At 37.1% G+C, this 9,150-nt stretch overlaps 1 long non-coding RNA gene across 1 annotated transcript; it reads left to right on the top strand.

Moving 5' to 3' along the window:
* Nucleotides 1-5,928: 5,928 nt before the first annotated feature.
* Nucleotides 5,929-8,327, top strand: LOC134484561 (uncharacterized). Its single transcript, XR_010062012.1, has 2 exons — nucleotides 5,929-6,011; nucleotides 7,810-8,327. It is a non-coding gene; the product is annotated as an uncharacterized LOC134484561 (long non-coding RNA).
* Nucleotides 8,328-9,150: the final 823 nt, after the last annotated feature.

Here is a 9,150-nt window from a genome sequence, read left to right as displayed (position 1 = left end):
GAAGCCCTGGGTCCTGCTACGACTGAACCCCCAGTGAACTAGACTATGGGGGGGAGGGCGGCAATGGGGGGAGTGTTGGGAGGGGAACACCCATAAGGAAGGGGAGGGGGGAGGGTGATGTTTGCCCGGAAACCGGGAAAGGGAATAACACTCGAAATGTATATAAGAAATACTCAAGTTAATAAAAAATAAAAATAAAAATAAAAGAAGGGCATTCTTCCAGGAACCGGATATAAATATTTCCTGAGTGACACAAATATACCATGTCAAACACCTAAGTGAATGCTAGTAGTAAACCAGTGGACTGAATACCGTCCTCTTGTTGGTAAATTTTGAAAAAGGATAGAGGAACTGAGGGTGTTTTCAACCCCATACTAACAACAATGCCAATGAACCAGAGCTTTCTCGTACTAGCCCAACATACAAAAAAAGTACATGGACTGACCAATGGCTCCAAATGCATATGTGGCTGAGGATGGCCTTTTTGGGCAACATTGGAAAGAGAGGCCTTGTCCTCCACAGTTTGTCTCCCAGTTCAAGGGAATTTCATGTGGTAGAAAGGCTGGTTAGAGAAGAAGGTAATGGAACGGGCAGGGATCTTATGGGTAGGAAATTGGGAAAGGAAATATTTTAAATGTATATATAGAAACATCTACTTAAAGAAGAAAAATATTGCTAAAATATAAAAAGAAACATTAATGATATAAAAGAAAAGAAAGCTGCCAAGTAATCTCACATATTGACTCAGAAATCTGAAGTGGTATTCAAGATAATACTAGTATAAAGACTGAGATGATGAAGTCTCAACTAGAAGCACTTCTCTGTCCCAGGTATCAGTGTCAGACACAAAGTGCACGATAGATTTCCAAAGCATTGAGAAGTTTAACTTGAGTTAGGGACACAATACTTGTTTTTCCCTTGTTCCTTAGGACCTTTTCTTCTTGACAAAAAGTGTACAGTCATGAGCTCTCAGGAAATCAACTGTGTCCTTCATAAAACTTGGTTATGAAATAAAGAAATAAATGATATAAACCCTCTGACATCAGGAACCATAAGAACAGGGAAGTCCAGAAGCTTCTGAGAGTCTCCCAGCTCCTGTTTCCCTTATGTGGAAGGCTCAGATCAAGTCTATCTCTTCAGAGATCCAACTCAATCCCTACTAAGGATTCCCTGAGCTTTCCAAAGGGCCTCATATTTCTTCCTTGTTTTTTATACCAAGACAGAAGGCCAGCTTCCTCCCCCCCATTTCCAATCTCATCATCCACTTTGTTATCACTCTCCAATTTTCTCTGAATTAGAGGCCAATTAGTAAACCATAGAGGTACTGAAGGATATCTGAGAGACAGTTGCAGTCATGACAACAGTTATGACATCACAGAAGAAGCCAGGGCTCTCCAGGTTACAAGAGAATTTTCAGGGAGGACCTAATGATCATGTCACTGAGAAATGTCATGTCATACATTCTGAACAGCTTTCCTTACATTGACAAGATTCAAGGTTCCCTTTCCAGGTGTGTCTCCTTTGACACGGAGGAAACCTTTATGTACTCCATCTCTCTAAAGCAGAGACTTCTCTTTGCTTCACTAGTGGTTACATGCTCTAAATGCAGAAAGTAATTAAGGGGCATGGCATGGGTCAAAAATATTTAGGAACATGGAGTGTAGGAGATTCTTCTAGATAATATTTTTATTCTATATGTCACAGGTTCATTCTTGTGACATACAGTTCAATATTCTAGTGTTTCTCCGTGTCTCAAAGGTCAGTATTTTCCCTACATACCTTGAATAGAATGAATATTGTATTTCAATTTCTTACTGTACATTCCTTGATAAGGGACTTTGTAAATATTCTTCAATGTGTACTCAAAAATTTTGTTGTCCAATTCCATTTTCTTCAAAGATTTTGGTCACAAGTGAGTCCAGGTATAGAGTGATTATAAAAGTGTCAATACTGTGAACCTACTACAAATGATTAACTCCAAAATCCTTATTTTATCGAAAATTATCCAGACATCAGGAAAGCAAAGGACATTTTGCACTATTGAATTTGGTTCTCTATCCCATTTGATATCAGTACTACGCTGCATAGCTTCAAGTTTTCCCATGGTCAGACTTGAGGGTTTAGAATGTTTCACCATGATTCTTTCTTCAGGCCAATCCTAAGATATTGGATGATGTGCAGTGAGAAACAGGGCTTGAGGAACAGTAAAATGTCTATTTCAATAGGTTCACAAAAACAGGACTATTTGAAATTGTCATTTGTGAATTCTACTTGACATAGATGGGCAGAACCCATGTTAACTTTCCCCTTAACCACATAGGTGTAGGAGCCAACAAAATCATATATATATATATATATATATATATATATATATATATATATATATATATATATATATACACATCAGCCAACCTAACTAGATAAGATTGATGAAGGTAAGAATTGCATTCTGCCAGGAATCGGAAAAAGATATTTCTTGAGAGACACAGATACAGCATGTCAAATACAGAAGTGAGTGCTAGTAGCAAACCAGTGATCTGAAAATGGACCTGTTCTTGGTAAACTTTGAAAAAGGATTAGAAGAGCTGAAGGTACTTTCAACCCCATACGAACAACAATGCCAATGAACCAGGGCTTTGTTGTACTATACCAATATAGAAAGAAAGTACATGGACTGAGGAATGGCTCCAAATGCATATGTGCCAATGGATGGAATTTTTGGGCAACTTAGGAAAGAGAAGCCTTTGTCCTCCCTTGTACATCTTTCAGTACAAGGAAATGTCATGCGGGAGAAAGGCTTGTTAGAGAAGAAGGAAATGGGAATGTGTAGGGATCTTATGTGCAGGAAACTGGGAAAGGAAATAATATTTGAAATTTAAATATAGAAATATCAGTTTAAAAAAAAACAATAAAATTTGCTAATAAATAAAAAAAAAGATGTAAAAGACAGTAAAAGCTGCCAAGTAATCACACATATTGACTTGTAAATCTGAAGTGGTCGAGTAATACTAGGGGAAAGACTAAGATGATGAAGTCTCAACTAGAAGCACTTCTGTGTTCGTAATATTAGTGCCAGACAAAAAAAATTCACTCTAGGTGTCCAAAGCATGGTGTTTACTCCGAAATAGCAACACAATATTAGTGCTTCCCTTCTTCGTTAGTTCCTTTCTTCTTGAGAAAAACAGGAAAGGTCATGAGCTCAGGAAAACAATTGTGCTCTTCACAATACTTGGCTTTTGTAATAAAGAAATGAATGATATAAACTCTCTGAATTTTAGGAACCATAAGAACAGGGAAGTTGAGATGCTTCTGACACACTCGCAGCTCATGATTCTCATATGTGGAAGGTTCAGGTAAAGGCTATCTCTTTATCGATCCCACACAACTCCTATCTTGGCCTCACTGAGCTTTCCAAGGACCACATATGTCTTTCTTTTTTTTTTATACAAAGACAGAAAGCCAACTTAATCCCCTTCTCATATCTCTTCATCTTCTTTTTTCTCACTCCCAAATGACTGTTTACTCTGAATTAGAGGCCAATTAGTAAACCCTAGAGGTAATGAAGGAACATCTGAAGATCAGGTGCAGTCACAGAAATACTTGTAACATCACAGAAGCAGCTTTGGCTCTACCAGAGATTTTTCATGAATGAACTAAAGATGATGTCTCTAAGACTTGCCATGGCCTATCTGCTAAAGAATTTTCCTTACATTGACTAGATTTAAGGGTGCCCTTTCCAGGTATGTCTTCTGTAACACAGTGGAAATGTTTACATACTCCATCTCTCTAAAGCTAGTGACTTCTCTTTGCTTCATTAGTGGTTACATCCTCTGAATGGACAAAGTTATTCAGGGTCTTGGCATGGGGCGATGAGATTTAGGAACAGGAGTGTAGAAGATTCTTCTAGATAATATTTTCATTCTCAGGTTCTTTCCTGTGGCACACAATTCAATTTTCTTCTTTTTCTCTGTTTCCTATAGGCCAGTATTTTCCCTACAGACCTTTATTTGAATGCATGTGTATTTCAATTTTTATTGTATATTCCTTTATAGGTGACTTTATACATATTCCTGAATGTGTACTCAAAAATTCTCTTTTCCACTTCTATTTTCTGCAATGATTTTCGCAACAAAGGCGCCCAGCTCTAGTGTAAATTGGGTGTACCTACTTCAAGTGGTAAACTCCAAATTCCTATTTCATCCAAAAATTTCCACATATCAGTAAAGCATAGGACCAAATGGAGTACAGAATTTGGTTCTCAGGTCCCTTTTGATTTCGGTTAATCAATATCTCTGTTCCAGTGTCTCAGGGTTAGATTTGAGGTTTTTGGATGTTTTACCATGATTCTTTCTTGAGGCCAAACATAAGATAGAGAAGGATGGGAAGTGATAAGAATGGTTTCAGGACCAGGGAAACTCCAACTTCAATAGTTTCATAAGAACAGGAGGGAATCTATTTGCCAATGCAATTTGTGGATTCTACATTCTTGACCTAGTTGCACTGAATCCATGTTAAAATTCCCCCTAACTTCATAACTGTTGGAGCTACCAAAAGTATATACATATATATATATATATATATATATATATATATATATATATATATTTCATATGTATATCATATATATATATATATATATATATATATATATATACACACACATATATCAGCCACCAAAACTAGATTAGATTTATGAAGCTAAGAAATGCATTCAACCTGGAACTGGATATAGATATTTCCTGAGAGACACAGTTAGAGCATGTCAAATACAGAAGTGAATGTTAGTGGCAAACCAGTGAACTGAAAACGGACATCTTGTTGGTAGATTTTGAGACAGGATTACAATAGTTGAAGGAGCTGTTAACTCCAAAAGAACAACATTGTCAATGACCCAGAGCTTTCTGGTACTAGACCAATATTCAAACAATGAACATAGACAGAACTATGGCTCCAAATGCATATGTGGCAGAGGATGGGCACCAATGGAAAGAGAAGACTTGGTCCTACCTTGGTTTGTCTCCCAGTTCAAGGGAATGTCAAGGGGCAGAATTATGGTTAGAGATGAAGGGATTGTGAACAGGTTGTTATCTTATGGGCAGGAAACTGAGAAGGGAAATAATATTTTAAATGTAAATATAGACTCATCCAGTTTAAAAACACTAAAATTTGATAAAAAAATTAAAAAAAGAAAGATATAAAAGTAAAGAAAACTGCTAACTAATCACACTTATTTACTCAGAAATCTAAATTGGTATTCAGAGTAATACTAGTGGAAAGACAAAGATGATGAAGTCTCAACTAGAAGCACTTCTTTCTCCGAGATATCCGTATCAGACACAAAAGGCACTATAGGTATTCAAAGCTTGGAGGAGTTTACTCTGAGCTGATTACCCAATACTTGTCTTTACCTCCTTCCTTAGGACCTTTTTCTTCTGGGCAAAAAGAATAAAGGCCATAGCTCTCAGAAAAACAACTGTGCCCTCTCAAAATCTATTTTTTGCAATAAAGAAATGAATTATATAAACCTTTTGACATCCAGAAACAATAAAAACAGGGAAGTCCAGATGCTTCTGTGAAGCTTCCAGCTCTTGATTCCCATATGTGTAAGGCTTAGATCAAGTCTATCTCTTCAGTGATACCTCTCCATCCCTTCCAAAGGCTCTCTGAACTTTTCAAAGTACCACTTATTTCTTCATTTTTTTCATACAAAGACAGAAGGCCAGCTTCCTTCTTCCCATCTCTGATCTCTTCATCCTGTTTGTTCTCTCTCCCAAATGGCTGTTTATTCTGAATTAGTGGCCAATTAGCAAGCCAGAGAGAGACTGAGGTAATATGTGAGAGTCAGTTCCTGTCAGAACAATAATTGTTACATCACAGAAGAAGCTAGGGCTCTCCTAGTTACAACAGATTTTTTCATGGAGGTCCTATTTATGATGTCACTGAGAACTGCCATCTCCTACCTGCTAAACAGCTTTCCTTACACTTACCAGATTCGAGGGTGTCATTTCCAGGTATGTTTCCTGTGACACAGTGGAAACCTTTACATACTCCATCTCTCTTAAGCTAGAGATTTATCTCTGCTTCACAAGTGGTTACATGCTCTGAATGGAGAAAGTTAATCAGGGGCTTGGCATGGGTCCCTAAGATCTAGGAATATGGAGTGCAGGAGATTCTACTGGATAATAATTTTATTCCCAGTTCCATTCCTCTGGCCTATAATTCAATTTCCTTCTCTTTTCTAAAAGCCAGTATTTTCCCTAAAGACCTTTAATTGAGTGAATATTTTATTACATTTTCTTAGTGTACATTCCTTGATAGTGGACTTTATATATATTGCTGAATGTGTACTCAAATGTTCTATTATCCTATTCTATTTTTTTTTTTGCTCTGATTTTGAAAAAAAGGGGGCCCAGTTCTAAAGTGAATATAACAGTGTATATATTCTGTATCTACTTAAATGATAAACTCCCAAATCCTTATTTTATCCAAAAATTACCACACATTAGTAAAGCAAAGGACAACATAGACTATATAATGTGGTTCTGTGGTCGCATTATATAGCAGTTCTCTAATATCTACCTTCCAGTGTTTCCGTGGCCAGACTTGAGGGTTTTGGATGTTTTACCATGATTTTTTATTCAGTCCAAACATAAAGTTCATGACATGGGCTGGGTGATGAGTGGCTTGAAGTCCAGTAAATCTTCTACTTCAGTAGGTTCATAAGAATAGGATGGAGTCTATATGGCTTCGTCATTTGCGGATTCTAAAATCTTAACTTAGTTGCGCAGAATCCATGTTAAAAATCCACCAAACACCATAGCTATACAAGGGTTCAAATATATCCTAGTCATTCTGATTGGTGTGCTATGGAAACTCAGGATTTTTTTTTTTTGATTTCCATTCACCTGATGGCTAAGGATGTTGATATTCCTCAGTTGAGAATTCATTGTTTAGCTCTACACACACACACACACACACACACACACACACACACACTCTCAGCAACCAAATGTAGACAAGAGTGATGAAGCTAAGGAGTCTATGCTTCCAGTGAACTGAAAATGGACATCTTGTTGGTAGGGTTTGAGAAAGGATTAGAAGAGCTAAAGGTACTTCCAACACCATAAGAACAACAATGCAAATGAAACAGATATTTCTGGTACTGAACCAATATTCAAAGACTGTACATGGACAGAAGTATGGCTCTAACTGCATATGTTACAAAGGATGGTCTTGGGGTCACCAATGGAAGGAGAAGCCATTGGGTTTGACTCCATCCAAGTCCAAGGCAATGTCAGGGGGCAGTAAGGTGGGTTATAGAAGAAGGGGAGCAGAATTGGATAGGGCAATTATGGAAAAGAAACTGGGAAAGGAAATAACATTTGAAATTCAAATGTAGAAATATCCAGTTAAAAAAGCAATAAAATTTTATAAAAAATAAAAAAATGAAAGAAAGAAAAGAAATCTGCCAGCTAATCAAACCTATTGACACAGAAATCTAAATAGTCACTGTCAGGGAATGGTATTCAGAGTAATACTAATAGAAAGACTGAGATGATGAAGTCTCAACTAGAAGCTCTTCTTCTCCAGATATCAGTGTCATAAACAAATTGCACAATGGGAATCCAAAGCATGGAGGCGTTTACACTGAGCTGAGGAGACAATACTTGTCTTTCCTTTGTTTCTTTGGACCTTTTCTTCAGGGCAAAAAGAGTAAAAGCCATGAGCTCTGAGAAGGACAACTGTGCCCTTCCCAACAACTGGCTTTTGTAATGAAGAAATTGATTATATAAACTCTCTAACTTCCAGGAACCTTATCAAGTAGTGAAGTCCAGATGATTCTGAGAAGATCGCAGCGCATGATTCCCATGTGTGGAAGGCTCAGATCAAGGCTATTTCTTCAGAGAAACCACTCAATCCCTATTCAAGACTCACTGAACTTTCCCATGGACCAGATTTGAGGGTGCCCTTTCCAAGAGTGTCTCCTGTGACATACTGGAAAACTTTACATACTATATATCTCTAAAGCTAGAGACTTCTCTTTGCTTCATTAGTACTTGCATGCTCGGAATAGAGAATGTTGGTCGGGGCTTGGCATTGGTAAAAAAGATCTAGGAACATGGTGTGGAGGAGATTATTCAGGATAATAATTCCACTTCCACGTCCATTCCTGTGACATACAGTTCAAGCTCCTAGGTTTTTTCTGTTTCCCAAAGTCCAATATATTCCCTCCAGACGTTTAATTGAATGTATATTGTATTACATTTTCTTATTGTACATTCTTTGAAAGAGGACTTTATATATATTCCTGAATGTGTACTCAAAAATACTGTTTTCCAATTTTATTTTTTGCAATGATATTGTTAACAAAGTGGGCCACATAAAGCGTGAATATAACAATATAAATATTGTATACCTACTTCTAATGATAATGTCCTAAATCCTTATTTTATACAAAAATTACCAGCCATCAATAAAGCAAAGGAGAACATAGACCCTAGAATGCGGTTCTGAATTTCTTTTAGGCTTGAAAAATTTTGTCTAGAAAGTTTTGCGTGTATATTTGTGTCTTTATCCCTCCAGTGGTGTCCTTCCGGGCTACAGGAGTTGGCCTCTAAATGTTCCATATCACCAATGTAAGTCACAGCTTAGGTAACCCCCATTGATTCGTGGGTACCTCCATTATTCCGACTCTTTCTCTTCCTGGAGATTTCCCCTATCTCCTCATCTCTAATAGTTCAAGATTTCCTTTCCTTCTCCTGAATATCGGGTCATATCTCCTGTCCCTTCCTACACAGGATCCATTCTCCTCTTCCTTCCATCTCCCATCTAGTTCCTTCCCTCAATCTGCCTCCTAGACTATTTTATTCCCCTTTCTACATGAGACTCAATCATATGCACTTGGGCCATTTTTCTTGAGTATCTTCTTTGTATCTATGAGCTTTGTGGAGAATGTCCTGTAGTTTATGAATTATATTACTTATAATTGAGCAATTTCAAAAACCCTGCTGGATCATATTTTTATAGTAGTATTCAACATTGAAAATGATAATTTATTATGAGTGAATGTCAGGAGGAACAAATTTAAGTAAAAAGAAACTTAAAACTTAGATCAAATCACAGATTTTAAAAATTGACCTAATAATAAAA

Source organism: Rattus norvegicus (assembly GCF_036323735.1).
Source record: "Rattus norvegicus strain BN/NHsdMcwi chromosome Y unlocalized genomic scaffold, GRCr8 chrY_unlocalized_1, whole genome shotgun sequence".
Taxonomy (NCBI): Eukaryota; Metazoa; Chordata; class Mammalia; order Rodentia; family Muridae; genus Rattus; species Rattus norvegicus.
This window is presented reverse-complemented; position numbering and strand designations above follow the sequence as displayed.